The sequence below is a fragment of the Falco punctatus genome (genome assembly GCF_963210335.1).
Source record: "Falco punctatus genome assembly, chromosome: 3".
Taxonomy (NCBI): Eukaryota; Metazoa; Chordata; class Aves; order Falconiformes; family Falconidae; genus Falco; species Falco punctatus.
In genome coordinates, this window is record NC_137582.1 from 113,750,485 (window position 1) to 113,771,914 (window position 21,430).

Here is a 21,430-nt window from a genome sequence, read left to right on the forward strand (position 1 = left end):
TCAAATAAAATACTGTTGAAATAGAACCTGTAGCTTTAGCATGAATATCCAGTCCTGAAGTGTATCTCTGTCTTCAGAAAGTAATATAAGAAAACGGAAGAAACCTCTGAAACTATAAAATAAAACCTTTGAAAATTAAAGAAAAAAAATCCAAGTAACTTTACCAGTAAAAAACCAATGCAATGTGTTTTCATGTAGTTTCATTGAAAATTGGAATTATTCTCTGCAAGTCCAAGCAGTGGGTTTTTTTTGTTTTAAAAAATTACAGATTACCTTGGTCAGCAAGGATCTCCCATATATAATTACCTGTTGTCCTTAAAAGAACATCTCTTTGAACAAACCAGTGCCATTTAAATTTGATACCTTTGCAATAATGATGGTTACAAGTGCAGCTGTGCAAAATTACTTGGACAAATGACACATGCTCTGTTCTGTTTTAGCACCAAGTTGCATCAAATGGGAAAGAAAAGTTGATTGTAACAGGGGCACAGACAAAATACCTCAGTTTCCTAATCTGCAGAATGATAATAAGGGTAGTGATTTTTTTTTTTTGAGCTGAGTAATAATGCCTAGATATTAAGAGTGTGCTTTTATTTTTGTACTGCTATAACTAGACCAGTTTAAGGGTGAACCAGCTTATCCCATAGTAGAACTGCCTAATAGCAAGGTGGATTATGCTCATATCCCATGGGGATAACTATGGTCTGATGAAGCATGTGCACAAGATGAGGCTGTAACCATACCAGGGATGGTATACTACGTGTCCGTATTGGTACAAGTGGTGTGCTTTATTTTGCATTGTAAAAATGTCTTGAAAATGTTGTGAAATGAAATCCTGGCTCCTGGAAGTCAGTGGGAGACGTTATTCTCTCCCAGCACAGGCAGGAATTCCCCTGAGGCCCTCAGGGACTATGATTTGTTAATTTAAAAGCAACCCAGTATTGCCTTTAGTGGAGGTAAGATCTCCTGATTTTATGAATGACAAAGGAAGAATCATCCCTTACAGTTTGAAGTCTAGCAAATTTGAGCCTTTGACTGGTCAAACCACAAATTGGGGGGGACTCTTTTTGTTTCTTTAATGGCTTGTTATGGATGCAGGTCACACAGTCTTTGGCTTCAGGAAATAAGAAACCTCCATGTCCACAAGCAGCACAGACAGGCACTCTCCAGCAGTTGTCTTAGTTTTAGTCTTTTCCATCAACACCTAGATCCTTGAATTCAACTCAGAGTGCTTGTTTATTTGGGTTGGCTCTTTTTGTTGGCATTTGATTATAAGCAGGTGCACAAGGAGGAGAAAAGCCAGCCCCTGGCCTGGCGCTGTTGTGATTCAGCAAATGCACAGAGCAAGTGCTTACGCTGTGTCTGCGATTATGTACTCCTTTGGGAACAGAGGAGCTGCATATACATGTGTATATGTGTTTGTACATATTTATACATTGGCACACACAGATAAACAAACATGTGCCTACACATTTTTGTGTGCATGCAGAAACCCAATGCCAGCGTTTCTCAATGCAAGGGGCTTAACGTTACCGAAATTAGGTGAGTTGTTTGTTTGGTACAAATAAATACAGTTCTGTCCACAGAGCTCATCTCTGAAACATAATTTTAGATTCCAGACTCCCTCATGTTAGTTTTGCTTCTGTCTGCCACATGTTAATTGTGCTGGATCAATTATTAATACTTGCATTTTGCCATTGGTGAGAGAAAGAGAACCTAATGGAGGATGCTGGTTTATTGTGTCATGTGCTTCCTGGAAGAGCCTCTGAACAACTCATAATCTAATTGCATCAGGGGGCGGTAATTAGACAGCAGTAAGCAGAGGACCAGCCTGGTCCCACATCACTCAGCAGATAAGAAGCAGGATCAGAAGCTGGATCTTCTCCTTAAAATGTACCATGTCTTCTCGAGGATTAACAGCCACTTGTTAGCTCATGGACTTACAACACAGATGCAGTAAAGTTCTTCCTGTTGTTTCTCTCCAGTACCCTTAAATGTTGATTTATCTCAGAAGATAGATATCCAGTAGCTATGAGGTTAAATTAGGAATCAACAATTGTCCCAGGGGAAATAGGACACAAGTTCTTTATTTTGGGGAAGATTTTGATTTAAAAAATAGCACACATTCTCATTGCTTTCCATTTCCTTAATCTGGGGACTATGCAGCCCATTTGCAATTAAATTGAATCTAGTTACCCTCCAAAGTGAAAGAAGCTGTTCTGAAAATTAGTAGTATGGGTCTCTCTACCTTTTGACAAATTATTTTCTAATGAAAAACATCTGCTCAGGCTAAGAAGGTTCACTCATCTTTACTTCCACCTCATGCAAATGGTTTTTATTTTGCATGTTGCAAAAAGATGCTTTGGTCATCTAGGCAAAAGGGACAGGAAGATATTGACAAAATGCAGCAATGCTGTGAGTAGAATATAATTCCCTGCCCCGCCCCCCCCCAATTATCCTTTTTTCTTTATAACAGGTGTAATGAGCACAACACCTGATGGCTAATGATAATCCAGATGGCTTGGAATGGTATCTCCATATGCCGCATGATTTAGTGCAGAACAAGGCTGAAGTTAACTATGTGTGGGTTGAAGGAACAAACTCCATGGTTTGTTTTGGCAAACAAGGAAGAAATCAAAATACTCACCTGAGGATGTTTGGTTACAAAATAGGGCGATATGGAAGGCATGCATTCCACACTTTAGACCAAGTCATGGGTGTTGAGGTTTAACCCCAGCTGGTAACTGAGCCGTACACAGCTGTTTGCTTACACACACTCCCACCCCCACCCAGTAGGACTGGTGAGAGAATCAGAATAAAAGTGAGAAAACTTGTGTGTTGAGATAAAGACAGTGTAATACAGGGGTCCTCAAACTACAGCCCACGGGCCGGATACGGCCCCCCAGGGTCCTCAGTTTGGCCCCCAGTATTTAGAGAACACCCCTGCTGGGGGTTGGGGGTGAAACCAAGCAGCCGCAGATGACTGCCTGCCACTTCATCCGCGTGCCGGCCCCCTGTTTAAAAAGTTTGAGGACCCCTGGAAAGCAAAAGCCATGCACACAAACAAAGCAAATCAAGGAGTTCATTCACCACTTCCCATCAGCAGGCAGGTGTTTGGCCATTTCCAGGAGAGCAGGGCTCCATCACGGATAGTGGTGACTTAGGAAGACAAATGCTATCACTCTGAACATCCCCCATTCCTTCTTCCCCCAGCTTTATATGCTGAGCATGACGTCATATGGTCTGGAATATCCCTTGGATCAGCTGGGGTCAGCTGTCCCTGCTGTGCCCCCTCCCAGTGTCTTGTGTCTGCCAGCCTGCTTGCTGATGGGGTGGGGTGAGAGGCAGAATAGGTCTTGACTCTGTGTAAGCGCTGCTCAGCAATAATGAAAACTTCCCTGAATTACCCACACTGTTTCCAGCCCAAATCCAAAACAAAGCCCCATACTGGCTACTGTGAAGAAAACTAACTGTCCCAGCCAAAACCAGCACAATGGGCAAAGAACAGTGCGCTCTTCCAGAGACTGCACGGCTCTGTTTTGCCTGGTGGCACCTTCTCGAGACCTGGATTTAGTCCTGGCAGACGTTGGTGCTCTGCTTTGACTAGTCAAAGCCCAAATCCTGAATGCAGCTCTACATGCTATGGTTTCAAGCAGCTTAGTGATGCCCATTTAATTCTAGGAATGCTAACTTTATTGAGCTCCTTTCTGTGAGAAGAGTTGGGCATTCTGCTAATGTAGTTCTTCTGATCTGCACTAACGGGTCAGTCCTGGTTCACAACATTTTAGGGCTTGTTCCTGCTCTGTCAATTTTGAAGGCATCTCTTCTGATCTGTTTCACCAAACTGGGGCCACAGTCAGGCTACGATGACATGCAGAAATATTTCTGGAGCTATACCTTTACCTTTGAAATTATCACAGCTGGAGCCAGACTAATATGAATGTTTTCTCCTTAGGGAAAAGTTAATCTGTAAGTCCTAAGGATTCTCTATACAGGGAGGTGGCATCATTGTCCTCATGTTATGAGAGGGGAAACTGGAGCAGACTGGCTCTGATTCAGCTGAGCACTAAAGCTCCACAGGACATAAGCACATGCTTTTGTGTTTTGCTAAACTGGTACAATGCAGAGACATCATGATTTGCCCAAAGTCAAACAGTGAGCTGAAAATAGGTATCAGGAGTTCTTTGGACAAGTACTGCAGCTATTTACATTTGACAGATTCTCTTTCTGTGCTGCCCAGAGGACAGGAAACATTTTTCTTTATAAAACAGAAGCAAAGATGCCTTAGTAAATATTGTGAAATTCTGGAAAACAGATTTGTAGCCTGCCAGGGAGGTCAGGAATGGTTTTTCTAGATCAACAGCAGCATCTGTCTGTGCTAAGTTTTGGAAAACTTTTCAGCTGAGGTGACAGTGTTGCTGTTGTTCAATTCCAAGCCTGGCACAGATCGCCTGGCATCAGTTGGCTTGTCAAGAAGGATTTCTGGTGCATTTCAAGCAGAGATACCTCTTTCATTCCTAGGACATGGATGAATATCTAGGTTGAGAAGGGAAATAAATCTCCTTTTCTTAATATCCATTCAACTTGGGGCTGATCCTAGGATCTGTTTTGTAACAGTGATTTGATCAGCAGTGAAAATGTTACCTCTCCAGCCCTGGGAATAACAGGCAGCCCGTGTACATAGCCAGAGGAAAATGTCAGCCTTGTTTGTGTATTTATGGCATTCCCTTGTAGCAAGGACTTAGCCTCGGTAGAAGCCAGTATCCTGAGTTTCATACTCACAGCCAATTTCTTCCCCATCTGAATCAGTGCCTGACAGTATGGAGAGAAAAAAGTGTGGCCTTTACATTGAGTCTTCAAGGAATGATTTCAGTGGATACAAACCTACATACAGAGTAGTAAAATTCATACCTGCAAAGAGATACAGCCTGATGCTTCTGTGGAGTGACATCAGTTTTCTTCTGTAGGTAGTCAACAAAACAGAGTAAATGCAGACAGTCTTCCTTGCTCTCCTTCCATGGCACACGATAGTTTAAATAGCTCTTGGCCTTGGGATATGAAAGAATTTAATCTTAATTCAGGGCAATGTATATTGTGAGGGTAAGATGAAGTGGAATTTTTAGATTCCTGTTCCTGTGATTGCCAGGGACTGATTCAGAGGGTCCTTTCTAGCTGTTTTTATTGAAGGATGTAGGTAATTTACCTCAAGAAAAAGACACTACGCACATTCTCATTTCATACCTGACAGGAATCCAGGGCAAGATGAATACCTCCTACTAACGTTAAAAAAGTAACAAGTAGGTGAAAAAGCTTTTGCTCTTCTCTGTCTCGTAAGTATCTGATGATGCTGTTAGAGGACAAATGTTTCTACAGTAGAGGCTTTAATACAGGAGATTATAGATTTAAACCCTCCTGTTGGCCCGAGGGACCACTCACATTGCTGAGCTCTGGACATCAGGAGCTACGAAGAGTGCTGCTGAGGCAAAGATAGCACTACTCAGCATCTGCGTTTGCATTCAGATTTGCAAATGCAGGGTTGGATCCCCTGGCCAATGTTGATGACTGCAGGGCAGCTGAAGTTATGGAGCTCCACCAGTTTACTGCTGTGGAGGATCTGGCCCACTCCCTGCAGCCTGCCGGCCTGAATGATGTTATTAGCCCCTTATTGCTAGAGGAAAAGTGTTTCTCTGGAGCCTGAAGGTGCCTCCCACATGGGGACAGATGAATTCCCAGGACGAGATGCCCTTGTAAACAGTCCCTAATGCTTTAAAGCCACGGGAGAGAATGAAATGAGGAAAAGGAGTGGTATTGCTATAGAAAAAAGATTAAAGATATTTACAAAATGGTGTTCTTGCAGGCAGAAAATGGGGGACCCAAGGCAGGAAGAGAAGGGCCAGTTTTCCAGGGCATTTAAGTATGCTGGACACTTAATTCACAATTTACACCTGGCACTTGACTGCCCTGTGAAGAAGGGAAGTCAAGAAACCAGTAGTGAAGGAATAATTTGCTCAAACCTCTTGTCTGACAGGGCCAACATCCTGAGACTGTGTGAGCTCTTCAGGCCCATAGCAGGGAAGCACAGCCCTGCTGCCAGCATGCCAGACCTCAGGCTGGACTTGCCTTTGATGTGCCCTCTGGACTTCGGAAGGAGAGGTTTTTGTAGCCTTGTCCTATCAATGAGACAAGGGTTGAGAGACACTTTTGCATCCCTTCACCTTTTTTCCTCCCTGTTAAAAGAGGATAACATTCTGTCTTTGGGACCAGGAATGTCTTCAGCCTTGGGGTGGCAGCATTCAGCTTTGCCTGCACTTCTGGGAAGCCCAGTACTTTCTCTGCTTCTTCTAGGTTTCTGAAGAGCTTTGGAAATCTGGCCTGGAGAGGTGGACTACACGATGTAGTTTTCAGCAGTGATACTCAAATCAGGAAGAAAACGAAATACCAAGGGCCACCTCACAGCAGGTACTCTGGAGACTTTCTGAGGCTAAATTGCACGGACCAAGCGGGGATGCTGACTGAGTGAATGCAGACAAAACATAAGGCACCCAGGCAATGAAAGAAGAAAATGAAGCTAAAAAGAGGTGGTGCAGCAACTGAAGCACAATAAAAAATGTGCTCTGATACTACCTGTGGTTAATTCAGGAGGCGCTATGGGGGATCTCACTGCACTCCTTTCTCCTCTGCTTGAAGTGCTTATTTACCCAGGTGGAATAGGAATGACATTCTCTTCTTTATGATAGCTGCGAGTAATTTTAGATCTGTTTAAACAAGTATTAGGGAGGTATTAAGATGATAGCAGGGAGATTAGATGGTCACCGAGTACCATCAGGAGAGCTGGGCCTACGCAAATTCCTCATATCTACAGCAGAACTCCTCAAAACACTTAGATACAAATACATTTTCAAGCTGTATTTTCCCCTTCATAGAATTGGATGTTCACAGAAGGAACCAGGTTAGGCATTCAGACTAGGTATTATTCCTGTATCGTGAAACTCACTGCTGAGCAAAATGCATGGGCAGGGTTGGAGCTGTTGAGTTAAGGAGGAAAAGAGCATAGCCTTGCACTTGCCCTGTCCCTGTAAAGCGAACAGAGTTCCTTCTGCGTATGTCTGAGCGGGGAATAGACTGAGGTTGTTTGCATTGCCTCTAGGGGAAGGTGGGAAGGAGGGTGGCTGGGTGAAAAAGCTCGGTAGATGTAGCTTAGACACAGTAGCAAAATCTGGTCTCCTGATTCCCAGGATATCATCACACATGGTATAGAACTATCTTCTGTTTGCAAAGGGCATCCTATGTTTCCATCACTGTACACCCACAGAGCTGAAGGGACTCAGAGGTCGGAGAGATTCAGTCTCACTTTGTCTAGCTAACTGGAATCCATCCTTGCAAAAAAGTACAGGCACAAGAAATGGGCTCTGTGGGAATAAACCACAACCTTGTTCTGCCTCCAGCTCCTCTCAGCGTGAGGGCTGTGCCCCACAGAAGGTAATCTGTCACCCGAGGTAAAATACCACCCCTCCTATCTAGCAGCGTAAGGCAACTTGGTTGATTAACCGGTAGCCACAGAGGAATGCTATGGCTATGTCAAACCTGAACAGCTTTAGCTTTCCAACACTGTAAAATAAGTTTAGCTGGGGTCATCTTTTAGCAGCCACTGAAGTATGACTCAAACTCACGGTTTTTGGATATTAAAAAGAACCTTTTACCCACTCTACACCCAGTCCTATCCTGCTGCATCTCACAGCTCTTGGCTTTTACTGTTGCTGTATTGACAACACAGGCACTTTCAGATTATTTATCCTGCCTGTGCTTTTTCATTTAACATCTCACAAAGTCCATTACCCTCAATGCCACTTCCAATTGGCATTTGAATTTAAGGTGAAATGTAGACCTTGTAAGAAATAGGTTATTTTGTTCTTCTTCAGATGGTTCTGTCTCCTACACAGTGTCACTTTGGCTAATTCATTTATACAACCTGACAAAAATCTCCCAATTTTTCATGAATGACTTCTTTGTGAGTGTCACACTGAATTTGTTCAGTTGAACAATGTGTATCTACCAGTGAACTGGAGAGCAAAGTACTAAAGCTAGATGGAGAAAGCATCCTAAGATAATACTTCCTTTCCTACTTTTCTTCTCCTAAAAGGAGGATTTTTTCCTGTTATTTCTCTTTCTGTTGTCCTGTTTGTGTACATGCCTGCATTACATTGCATTCTGCCTCAGATGGATACCATATTGACCTTAGCTTGGTGTGTGAGACAGGGTTTCTATCTCTCATATATCCCTAGCATGTTAAATTTTAGTTACATGTTTGTTGCCGCATTAAAAAAAAAAAAAAGGAAAAGAAAAAGAAAAAAAGGATTAACTCTTCTGGCTATCAGTGTGAAGACTTTTATACATACAACCTGCCTTTGCCTGCAGTGGCAAAAAACTTCCACACATCTCAAAAGAGCAAAGAGTGAGGTCAATAATACCAGAATCAGATTTGGCTTGGGTCAGGTAGTTGTCACAAGATCTGATGATCACCTGAATGTTCTCTGATCCCCTCCAAGTTTGTAATCCCAACCTGATAATCTCATCAGACATTAGGTATTCACTTAATGCTGGCCATGGCAACAAAGCGTAGTGGTTAGAGCATCAGGTGGGGGGTCACAAAGCTTGGTTCTGTGTCCCACTCTGCCATCAACAGATAGACGGATTTGGGCAGTGCCACTTGACCCACTTGTGCTTATGTGTCAACCCAGCATCTACAGATCAACCCATATCTGTAAGAAGAGAGGATGTGGATGCTGGGGGGAGCACTGTGGATTAATCAGGGAACTCCTGCCTCAGAAACAGTGCCATCCCAGTCTATGGTTTGATTGCTCACTGGCTCAAGGAGAACAATTTGGTCCTGTCCTTCAGAGCACACCCTCTTTGGGGAAAAGGCAGCAGGATTCACAGACAGGTGTTGGATACATGTTGTGAGCTGTATTAAGGCTGTGCTGGATAAGTGAAAGTCAGTCCATCTGCAACTGGAGGAGTTTCCCTGCTTTAACTTACCTCAACAGCACAGCCCAGGCTCTGTGGGAAGCAGGCTATGTGGAATAGTGGTGTCTCACCACTTTGTAACCAGCTGCCTCATTTAGTGCATAGGATTATTTATTTTGATACATAATTACATGGGTTGATACTTTAGTCAGCAATTAATTAATCCTAATTGGATGTAAATTAATTAAGAACACAGTTTGTCAAATTCAGTTTGCTCTTACCCAACTCTACTCTCCCCCTGGAGCAAAATTGAAGATCGTGGCCCCAGTCTAGGATGGCAGTGCTGTTCAGCATGAGTGTAACACAGGCCCATACCCAACGCAGCTGCAGGGTAGAGCAGAGGTCTCGGGGTGCGTGCTACACCTTCTTGTTCTGAAGAAGTTACTCTTCTTAAGAAGATGTGTTTTAATGGATACTTTTTAATAAGAAGATACATGCTTATGAGAAATAGGTCCAGACAGCTGACCTAATACTGAGAAAATAAGGGAATTTATAAGTGAAACAATCCCCTTCTATATTTAACCACTGCACAAACCCCAGCCATTGTAGATAGCTGCCTGGCTAGGAGGCACTAGAACAATGCCATGCTTTATTCTTCCATGTATCATATTGTCATTATAGTAAACCTTGTTTATGTTACTGTTTCCTATGAAGTTCAACTCAGATGGTATTATCATGTGCTAGATGTGGTTCAGTGCAGCAGGAATAAGTACTAAACCACCTCAACTCCCAGTAATCTCGAGATTACACTGACAGAGTGTGAAAAAAGAGGGGGATGAAGAATTATTTTCTTTGTTTCAGCACTGAGGAAGTGGGAATATAATATGTGCTAAGATGGCACGCAGTGAGCAGCGTCGTGGGATGACAATATTCATTAGTCCAGAGCCAAAGTAGGACTTTTCTTACCAAACTTTAGCTCTTTAAATGTTAGGTGTGTTGTCCAGGTGAGTAATCACAGCACCATCTGTAGTTAGGAGAAAGACAGAGTGGTGCATGTTTTGGGTGGGAATGAGTTACCCTCCTGGAAATGCTGCTCTCTCTGCTGATGACAGAAGGAGCTGACACAACCCACCTGAACTACACATCCCAGCGTTCAGACAGCAAATGTGAGGTGAGCTGGAGGCTTCCTGCCTTTGTACACTTGCTCATCCCTGAGGAAAAAAGGGTTAAAAGTGGAGCAATTGAAGCAGCATTATAAATAGGAGAAGATGCTCGTATTGGAAGCAAATGCAGATATGATATTTCTGCTCTACAGGTGCTATTCTAGAAATACCTGTGCACTCTCACCCCTGGTAGCCTGTCTGTGTGCTCATATATTAAATGATCAAAGCAATGCTCCCACATTTCAGGTTTAAAATCATGAAGGCAATCAGCACACTCAGTGAATTAGAGGTGCCTGGATGTATCAGGCATCCAGCACACAGCTCATCTGATGTTTTGTGCAGATTTCTGGGCATCAGGCAGCCTGGTTAGGGCTTCTGTTCCAGCTGAGCTGCTGGACACAGAAAATCTCAGACAAAGGTCACATTTCTTTTTCCATTCAAGCTGTTTTGTAAAAGGCTGACCATATAATGCATTCAAATGTAGTACAAGATTTTGTAAAATAATTTAATAACCTTATATGCTAAAGGACCTGTAATAATTTAGTCTTGAAGGGACTGGTTTCACTGATTGCAGAGCCCAGCATTAATCTGACCTTTTCTTATTCTTCATCCAGTAACTCATTTACAGAGGCTAGTCTTGCAGTGTGTAGTACGTGTCTATTCTTATTTAATCTGTCTTGCAGACCAAAGCTCTTCAGAAAAAAATTTCCATGTTAGTTGTGAGATATTTAAAAATAAAGTAAAATATAACAAAAATTTCAAACTTTTAAGAGGTAGATTTCCCAGCCAAGCCTGAAAATCAGCTCCACTTCTGTGCATTTCCAAATATATCACTGCAGTGCCAGTCATCTAAAGCAAGATGGGGAAAAATGTCAGCAAAATTCACTAGATGCACAGAGTCATTGAATAGATTCATGGGCAGCCTACTGTAATGGCAAGTTTGCAGGGGCTATCAAAACTCTTTATACATCAAGCTAAAAAATGACAAAGAAGCTGAAAAGAATGATTTGTGCTCTGAACCAGGATGGTCGAGACCACTCCACCAAAAGGAGGATGTAATCTTGTAAAAATATGTAGTTAACCTCATAGTCTTTGTCAGACAGCTATATCTATAGAAGAGCCACAAATCACCATGGAGAGAAATTGATTGATCTGTAGGACTTTGTTAATGCAAATCTTTTTCATTTAAATCTATGTTGGACCATTGGACCTGAGGACACTTAGAAGAGTAACAAAACTGCCAAGTAGAGCTGAAATAAACCCAAATGGCCAAACTCAATTATGAATTGTCAGGTGGAGACAACCCCATCCAAATGCATTCTAACACTTGACACAACCTAGCTGTGGACTCAGTTTGCCTAGAGAAGTGTGGAGCTCTGCACAGAATAAAGGACACACCGTGAGTAAGAGGGAGCTGCAACCTGGGCATTGGTACTCTGGGGGCAATGAGTCTATGTGCTACAGAGACCAGGCAGTAACTCTGACATGATTTATGACTGCACACATGAGAAGGTGAGACTGAAGGTGTCCTTCAGCTGATGGCACACTTGTGGGGAACGATCACTTACTGTGTTGTGTTTCCTGTGAGGCAGCAATAGTTCTTTTTTCCTGTCCATGTTCTGCTGAGAACTATATTCACTGTACATTGTCTGGATTTCTCTAGTTACTGGAAACTTGTGGTTTTCTTTCCCACAGTACCTAGGACTGGCCCCTCAGCTATAACATGTTATGAAAATGATCTGAAACAGTTGCAGCTGTAACTCCCCTCACTGGGAGATTCTGTTTGTCAAAATCTTGTATGTAGCTCAAGTAAAATTTTACCTGAAGCTTCTAAATAGCCAATATAAGGGAATAATTCTCAGTGAAAGTTTCTGGGACTTCTGCTCCTTAGCGCCACTCCTTTGTAATGGATACTCTGTGAGGCTGTGAAGAAAACTGTGTTGGGTGACTTCCCACTACATCTATTTCCTCACAAGCAGGTGCCCTTAGTCCCTCTGTGTGGGGACTGGTGCACCGGCACATCTCTGGATGCACTGTCCTTCCTGTCAGATTGGGATACCTCAGCCTGACTTTCACCACAGCCTCAAGCAAATCATGATAGCTGTCAGGTTCTCCAGACTGGTTAGTCAGCTAAGAAGAACATCATTTTAAGCTGTCATTTTTGACCCATTGGTTGTAAATACAAACACGGCTTCACAGAGAGGAGATACAAAGCTTCGATAAGTTATGACCTACTTCACAGAATTACAGTAAAGAGGTTAAAGTGAATAACCTGATAAGAAGAGAAAAACGGTCCTGAGTTTTAAATGACTAAAGAGATTTTTATAAAAGGGAAGAGGGAGTGTTATTGAAGAAAGTGAGAAAAAAACTCACTGATACTAAGGACAGCTTGTTCAATAAACCTCCTCAGCCCTTTGGATTGACAGAATCAGGTATTTGGAGAGACCTGAGGAGCTCAAATTTACTGCTGACACCAAGCAAATTAAAAGACTAGCTGGAGCATCCTGGAAAGTTTATCAATGATAGTGTTGCTGAAGGTAAGATGGAGACAGGAGGAGGTTCAAGATAAATGAAGGACTGTTCGTAGGTAATTATTCTGTCCTCTGGGGTACTCATTTCACACCATCTACAGTTAGCTCTGTGTGTGCGCGTCTAAGTGCTTTCATGGGTGCCAGGACAGCTGAGAACTTAGTGATCACCTTGTTTGTACCCTCAAACTCTTTATGTCTGGATCTGCAGATTGGGGTACGGCAAGAGAAAGTGATGAGGCATTTGCAGAGCTCAGATCGCGTTCTCGGCATACCTAACTCATGATGACAAATGGATGTCAGCTGTGTGTAACAGCAGCTTTCAAGATTTCCAGATGTTACTGTTTTTTACTAGGTAGGACCCAAATCAGATCAGTTCAGAATGATAAACAAAATAGGTATAAGAGGAATTAAACAAAGAAAGAAACAAACAAAATGTGAGTGGAAATAAAAAAAGTTAATTATTTTGCATGGGGAAATACACATTTTCTTTTGGAAATGCAGTGGTGATAACTTGGGAGAGCTGCTCATTTGGTTACTTCATGTCCTTACTCTGCTCTTCTCACATGCTGCCTTGAAGAGAGGGGGCCATACGCCTCTAATTAATCCTGAGGCATCACAGCAGAGGTTCATATACATAGCAGATGTAATATATTGTGATAAAAGGGAATATCTGTGACCAGCACTGCTCACAAGACAAAGGGCTGGATGGTACAAAAGACCAAAAAAGGGTGAGACCAGATCCCAGCCCAGCCCAGCCCACATTAATCCCAGGTTTTATGAACCTCAGGCTGTACATTACTTATGCAGTCTTTGAAAAGCAGCTTCAGATTTTGCCTTCCCTCACCTCGGTCCTTCTACTTGTTCCTGTCCTTGGTGACTCAGAGCAGTGAAATGGCCAGGCTTATGAAAAAAATAATGAAAAACAAATGCCTTTTGGTAGGGTTTTTCTATTTTGGAGTCAGATTGGTCCTTTGACCATCAAACCACCACTTAGAACTGCCACCTCTTGATTAAATCACACACTGCCTGTGATTTCAGGTGAAAAGACATCTCCCCTTGCTGTAACCCTCCCGAAGGTATGAACTTGCCCTGGAAGGGCCTTCAGCTTAGTGTTCATCAATTGAGAGCTGGCAGGGTTAATAAGAAACCACTGGATTGTTTCTTCACTTAGGATCATGCCTAGACTTAAGTAAATGACTGCAGGTTTTGCTTGTCAGATTTTGTCCTCGCAACCCCACGGTGATCTAAAATAATCAGGAGGAATGAACTCAGATGAGCCCACCTCACCTTGCAAATCATTAACACTCAGAAGCAAAGGAGAGGCATGCAGTGTGCCTGTTCCTGAGCCAGGAGTTTGATAGCCAGCTTGAGTTCCTTTCTGCCACACAGGGGCTCATTACCAAGGTAGTGTCACTCTGGAATCGTCTCATAGATGAACAAAGCTTTTGCTGATTGATGTCTGATTTGCTCTGTGTTTATCAGAACTGATACAGCAATTAAATTGCTTTCATTTGCACCAGGAGGGACTTGGGATGTAAACTGTTCTATGGTTTCAAGGAAACTTTTTTCATTCTAGTATTATGCCCAGGACGGTGAAAAGCATTTGAATTGTGTAAGATGTATGCCATTGTACATGACAATTCATATTTTATAAACCATTCCACAGCCCCTACAGGAAAATAATGCTCAGTCTATATTTGTTTAAGTAAGGAAGCTAGCTAAAAGATTCTAAGGGAGTAAAATACAGAGTTTTGTGGTGAAATGTAGCAATGTGGAGAGAAAAGAGTCAGGATCTTTCTTCCCACTTCAAAATCTGTAGAGTTTCTGATTCAAAACTAGGCCAGGAAAACTGGGTGTAATGTGTGCAGTGTACAAGGGGGTAAATCCTGCCATGAGATGATAGAGGCACTGAATCCAGCTCCAGGCTTAACATTTGCATGCAGTTCCTGACCTCTCTGCGTTACCACAGGAGAGCTGCCTTTGCAGTTAAAGATTTGGTGCTGGAGCCAGGAGCTTTCTAACTTCTCATATATCCAGCATGGTGGTTCTCTTGTGTGCCTTTGCTTTGATATTTCTTTTGTGGAGATCATAGGATCTTGATAGGTCAGGGAGGTCAGGTTTACCTGGTTGCTTTCACAGATTAGCCTGCTGTTTGGGCTGGACTGCTGGGAGAAATGGGTTCATGCAGGAACTCAGATTTGCTGTAACATTGCCATCTATCTTCAGGGCCAAGTCCCTTTGAGGACTTGGGGACTGCGGGGAAGATGTCTTCAGCCTGTCCTCTGGTAGCTGGACACAGCAGCACAGCACAACCTTCAGACCCAGTGCCTTTGTAAGTACGTTGTTGTAAGCAGCTCTCCCTCTGGGAGAAGATGATAGATAATGAGCAGTAAAAAATCACTCAAGGAAGCACATTTGTGCCAGGCTGAGAAGCTAAATAGATGAGATCATTAGATGCTCTTCTGTGCTGCCCCTTGCTCCTGGGCCACCCTTTCTGTCCCACTTGCTGCTATCTGTTACATTAGATCACACAAATTGTGGTGAGATCCAGCCACATTCCTGACCAGTGTGTGAGCAGGGAGCAAACAACTCCACAAAATAAGTAGCTGCTTCAGGTCAGATGTTTTTAAAGGCGTTTCTTTGGGACTTTATTCTTTCTAATTCTGGCTTTTAGTCTTGTCCCACAGGAGAGCAGAAAAACAACCTTCAGATATGTAAGTCTTTCTCTCCCCTGCTCCCAGCATCGTGTGTTTTCATCTGCCTTTCTGGGCTGACTGTGAAGAGTTCCAGTGTTAAGTGTGCACAGTCTTATAGGAAAAGAAAGTGTTTTATTATGAGTTAGTTTGATACTGTGTAATTAGAGATGGAACAATCATTGTGGTAGAACAAATGACATAATTCCTGCTGTCTGATCTGTGCCCCATACTGAGTCAGATCTTTTCTTTCCAGTAATATACTATATTTCAGAAATATTGAAGTAATGAAACCAATCAAAAGAAGATTGTCGAAGTTTACAGAATTCTCCCCTATTTCATAATGCAAAACTCCTTGGAAATGCTGCAGAGACTGTTAAATTTCCTTAGTACTGAAATAAATCTCAAAGATCAGATGCTCAACACAGTGTCAAAAATGGTGAAAGTACACTGTAAATCACCACCTATAGTGCACTTTTTAAACAAGGTGCTGTGTATGCTCTGGGGAGAAGGAGCTATGTATTGTATAATTTCTGACTGAGGAAGGAATCTTTATTGACATTTCTGATGGCACTCTGTACAAAGCTGAGATTTGATGGCGATCCAAATTAGAGAAAAATAAAAAAGGAGCTGTGAAAATGACTAGAGCTGTGAACTTTGGAGGAAAAGTTCTACTTTTATTATGTAATTGGACATGATTCCATTTTCAGAAGTATTAAGCTTCAAAAACATGTAAAGTTGTTTTGCTCCTAAGGCTGTGGCATAATCACAGAGACTGAGTAAGCGTGACTTTAAAAGTTACATCAGTTAGAAGTTACCACTCTTTGCCTGATTTCCGATAACCGATAATGCATACCCAGTTCCTTGCAAACACAAAGTAAAATGGAGTCATATAAACCATCTTTATGGCTTCAATTTGTGGTCATAAGGAGTTAGAGCTGTGTGCACACAGCTAGGTAGTGTCTGTTCTCTGAGCAGTGGTGAAATACAGAGGCAGAGGATATTTTGTTCAGATGCACTTCTAAAATAGGGATTCAACCCATTCTGTAACTTTTTTGGGACATAAAAACACATAACAGGACTGTGGTTTTCAGGGGACTAGTAAAATCAGATACTTAATCAGTGTCATCTGTGTAAATCTTGTCTGCTTCTAACAAAAACAAGGCCAAATAGGTTTAGTTCAGAGTTGGACAAGAAAGAAACATGATTAAAAAGGCATATTCAGGAGGTTCTCAGGGCCACTAAGAGGTTTGGGAAGATCTAGATTTAGAAACAGGGAGCAATGACGAAAAAAGACTTTTCCTTATAAGTAGAGCTCGCAACAAAGTTTCATTTTAGTTTCTTTTTTGTGCTGAAGATGTGTGAAGATGAAATGCTGTAGGTAGAGGATGAATACACACCCCGTTAAAATTATCCTGCTTATAAAAACCCAGGTGCTGATGTTAAGCATTACCCACCATTATAATTACCTTTCTTAAAAAAACAAATGCTGATGCTAAGCTTTAAAGCTCAAATTGTGGCACAAGAAAAGGTTATCTGTTATGTCTGTTTAATTGTCCCAGAAATTCCAGTGGCAAAAGGGACTGATGCAATCAGATTTAGAGTTTAACTTGCACTCTAATCCAAACGAACCAGGTTTCAGCAGATGGGTGACAATATGTGCAGGAAACAGGGAAGTATAAAGCAACTTGATAAAAAGAAGAACAAATGTTGCAAAACCTATTTGAGTGAAACTTAACATCTGCCAAGAAAGGCTGCCTAAAGAATCAAAGCACAGTATTTGGAACAGTTATGAGAATGCAGGACAAAAGTCAGGCATTGGGGGTTCATCAGGTAAGTTGTTACAGGCAGTTTTGCTGAAGTTGTAGAACACCTCACGTGTAGGCATGTACACTGAAATTGTAGTACCTGGAGCACTGTTCAGCCTGTGAAGATGAGAGAAAAGGCACGCAAGAAGCTGGTTCTCACTGGTTTCACTGCAGTTTCAGTGGCAAGCACCTCAGTAGCCTGAAGCCCTCAGAAGGACAGTTATATAGTCTATAACATATGCACGTTATAGAATCACAGAAGGGTTTGGGTTGGAAGAGACCTTAAAGATAATCCAGTTCCAACTCCCTGCCATGGGCAGGGACACCTCCCACTAGACCAGGCTGCTCAAAGCCCAATCCAACCTGGCCTTGAACACTTCCAGGGATGTTAGCCTCAGGGCACGCAGCCAACCCATCAGCTTTGCCCTTTTCTCACCTTTAAAATTCAGAGGACATTCATTAATCTTCACCACCACTTCTCCTCCTGGTGTCCTTTTGATAGCCAGGGTAGCCATCCTCTTTCCAAGCATTTTAGATCCCAGCACAGAGATAGAGAAGTGTCTGAGGGCTAGGGCCTCCACTGATAGAACACTAGGAGAATGAATAGGAATAGGTAGCTCAAAGTTAATTAATGACACCTGTAATGGACTGACACTCACTTTTTGACATTTCTTTTGTTCTTGCTATTGCCCAGCTGAGCCGTCTTAGTCAGGTTGTGTTCTTAAGGTTATTACTTGAACTGCAATTGAAACCGCTGAAGCTTGGAAAATCCTGCTTGCCAAGTGCTTTTTTATTTAAAGAAAAGAGAAAAGAAAAACGACAAGAAAAGAAGAAGCAAAAAAACCTTACAAGCTTAAAGGAAGCTTAAGTAAAACAATGCAGAGAACAAAGGGAGGAGATAATTGGAATTTGGAGGTGTATGGAAGTCTTTTTTTATCAGGGTAATCCTACTAAAGGTTTCACACATGCCCATGTTTTTTTCAGTTAGACAGAATTCCTCACAGTTGTATACCTTGGTTTGTGTCTTTGGTACTGCAGTGGTCCCGGATAGCCTGCTGTTTTAGGAGCCATGGGTTTGTATCCTATCACAGTCTTCCTTCAGAGTTATCACTTGGTGCCGTATTATCTAGCACAGCTGTTCCTAAAGCAGTTCTATTTGGAATTCCAGGCATTTATATTTGAAAAATGATCCATAACCTTGAGCTTAGTAACATCCTGACCTTGCCTGAGGGCTTTGCATTGTGTCTGACCACTGACTGAAGTTGCTTTGTGCTTCATTCCCAGTGTGTAAATGGGGACAGCGATCCCTACTCAGCCTCTCTGGTCTGCTTAGATTGCAAACTCCTTGGCGCAGGGATGTTGGCAGCATGTGACGGCCTGACTGTGTAGGACCTATTTCTCCTCAGATGAGTGATATATTAATGGCAGGGAGATGGACTTGATGATTTTAAAGGTCTTTTCCAACCTAAACAACTCTATGATATCACCATTACCACAATTGACTTTAACACAGCTGTCCTCTTAATTGCCACTATTATTAGGAAAATCGACCCCTTCCCAGCTTCTGTTCCCTGCCAGAGGAGAAGATCCATTTGTGTTGTCTGCTGCTGTGTTGGTTGATTTGACAGAAGGTCTCAAAGGCACAGAGTGTTTGAGACCCACCTACTTTGCCCCAAGCGAACTTACAGCTAACCAGCACTGCAGTATTTTACAAATTGTGTTTAGCTTTTAATGATTTGCTATAACATGCTTGATTAAAAACCTGCCTGAATTCCAAACCTAATGAACCTTAAACTTTCACATTAGATACATTAATTATGGTGGTCCCAGTGGCACGCTAGCACAGGAAAGTTATCCTGCCACATTAATATGAAAATGAAGGGTTGCTGTAAGAACTAAATTAAAAAAATAGACAAATAATAAGATCTATTGCTAAAGCTGTTGTGCCTCTGAATTAAGTTACTGTCTTTTGTTTTTTCTTTTTAATTAATCAGATGGCTGCAGTGGTAGCAAAGTTCCCAAAGGCATTGCTTAAAATGCCAGGGGCTGGTGGGAAGCAACAGAAATAACCGATGACTTTGCCATTGGTGCTTAGGTGCCATAGCAATGATGAACATGAGGTGGAAAGATAGATAGATCAATTTGCTATTCATTAATATTACAGTGTGGTGTTCTATTTTGATTCATGTCTTTTCGATTTATAAGGAAACACTAATCGGTGCTTACAATCAACGTAATGCGCAGAGATAAACACATCGATAGGTGTCGTCGAAGGATACTGTATGCTGACAGTTTCTTCAGCAGCAGAATACCTTGGAGAACTGTCACTCCCAGGCCTCAGCCTTGCACACTTGTGCCAGTGGAATTATCTAGGGGATTGCCTATCAATCAGATTGCTGAAATAGTGCATGTTTTAAAAAAAAAAAAAAAAAGTGTTCTTGTTCCCTCAGAACTTCCATTTTGAATTTCAACCAGATTGTTGCAATGATTGTTTACACTGCAGTCCTGTAAACATTAGTATTGGCATAACTGAGAGAAACATTGACTAGGGTGAGACGCGGGGTAGGAACAGCACATTAAAAAAATATCAGCAAGAAAACTGGTAAATACTGTATTAGCTGTATGTCACACCCACTGTTGTTGCAAAGTTTCCATCAAGGCAAACTCAGTCCTCCCAGAATGAACCCCTGAGTGAATTAAGAGGTACTTAATGTAGATAGGAAGGTTTAAATCTCTTCAACCCTGTGTCAACTACTTCTGTAGGCTCCTAGCTTTCCACTGATGTCTGTATGATCTGAGCAGAGGTGTCTGTCTCAGGGCTAAAGGAGACGGTCACCCTCACATTGAACTCACAGCCACTTGGTCTCACCTGGAATGTGGCCAGGATAGTCCTTTCTCCCCAGACTTGACCTGGGCAGATAGAATTTTCTGGTCACAGGGGAGACAGATGCTGCTGGCCTCAAGGCTGTACCACTGAATGTCAGCTAAGGAGCCCTTCTCGTTCCTTCTTCCACCACCATCATGTTACAGAAGGTCAGGTGGTGTAAATAGAGCCTTGCCAATCTATGCTGCCTGAAACTCTGGTTCACGATGCTTAAAGCACATTGACTTTCACATGCACACTTGTCTGTGCCTAACAAGTGATGGTGGGTGTTTAGAATCCCATTACAGGTTCATTACAGCACATTCCATATGAAATTGATTACAAATTTCACTGCAGCCAAGCAAAAGACTGTTAATTAGCTAATTATTGCCCAACATACATTCAAAAGGTTCACTTGGTTGCTTGAACTTTCACTTCATATTTCACACATTTTCTGCATTGGAATTCGGCAGCATAATGGGGCACACATTGATCTTGAGCTCTCCCTTTCATTGAGGCTGAACAGATGCCCAATTGCCAAGCTAATCTTCCAAAGGCAAGGGGGCTAGTGCCTCACCCTTTGCTTTTAAGCCTCCTTAAGTCCTTGCCAACCTCTTTTCTCTTCTTGCTGTGCTACTGGCAAGTGAGGAAATGAAATCTGGATTAGTTCTCTTTCTGTCTGTGGCTGCAGCCCTCTTCATTACGCAGTTCAAATCACACCAGCCAGTGGAGCTCCTCTTGACTTTTACCTTCACTTCTCCAAGGCCCCATCCCTCAACAATGTTGTGTTTCACCTCTGGGATGAAGACATGCTACTCGTAGGCCAAATTGAGCTGATATAAATTTGCATTGCCATCAGGGATGGGATAGAACAATTCTGAATTTACTGCATCTGAAAACCCAGTTTGACAAGGAACATTCAGCGTCACTCAGAAGCAAACTTGAACTTCTAGTATGCAAAATTTCCACGAGTTCTTCATTTTCAGATGTTCCTCCAGGCCTGCGGCATGTCTCCCCCTTCGTATACATCTGTACAGCTTCACTGATGTTGATAGCACCACTGCAGGGCGTACAGCATTGGGTTTGGCACCAGTAAGCATCATCTGCACTGCTCATGCCCGGTCTGAGGGCTCAGACTACCTGGGCTATATCCTAACCTTGGTGTCCATTGACTTTGGTACAGCTGTACAGACCAGCAGTGGTGGCAGATCTGTGTTTATTCCTGGGGAGCAGTTTGTCACCAGCATCTGGAGACTGTTGGATGGCACCTCTTTTTGCAGTCATGATAATCTCCCACCGCCCTGATGTCCTCAGGGCTCACAGTCATTGATACTAATTTTCTGGGTTATGTTTGTTACTAGTGAGGTGTCCTTTGGTTCTGCCATTGATTTGCTGCCAGATTTTTTTT

At 42.4% G+C, this 21,430-nt stretch overlaps 1 long non-coding RNA gene across 2 annotated transcripts in view; it reads left to right on the plus strand.

The window, feature by feature from the left end:
- The window catches only part of LOC308059932, a 398,174-nt gene that overhangs the window by 13,667 nt on the left and 363,077 nt on the right, over positions 1-21,430 (plus strand). The window contains exon 1 of one of the 2 annotated variants that reach the window (XR_013926520.1): positions 1,887-14,990. The exons of the other annotated variant lie outside the window; for it this stretch is intronic. This is a non-coding gene — a long non-coding RNA (uncharacterized lncRNA). Of the gene's footprint in view, positions 1-1,886; positions 14,991-21,430 lie in introns of those variants that run through there. 2 annotated transcript variants of the gene reach the window in all.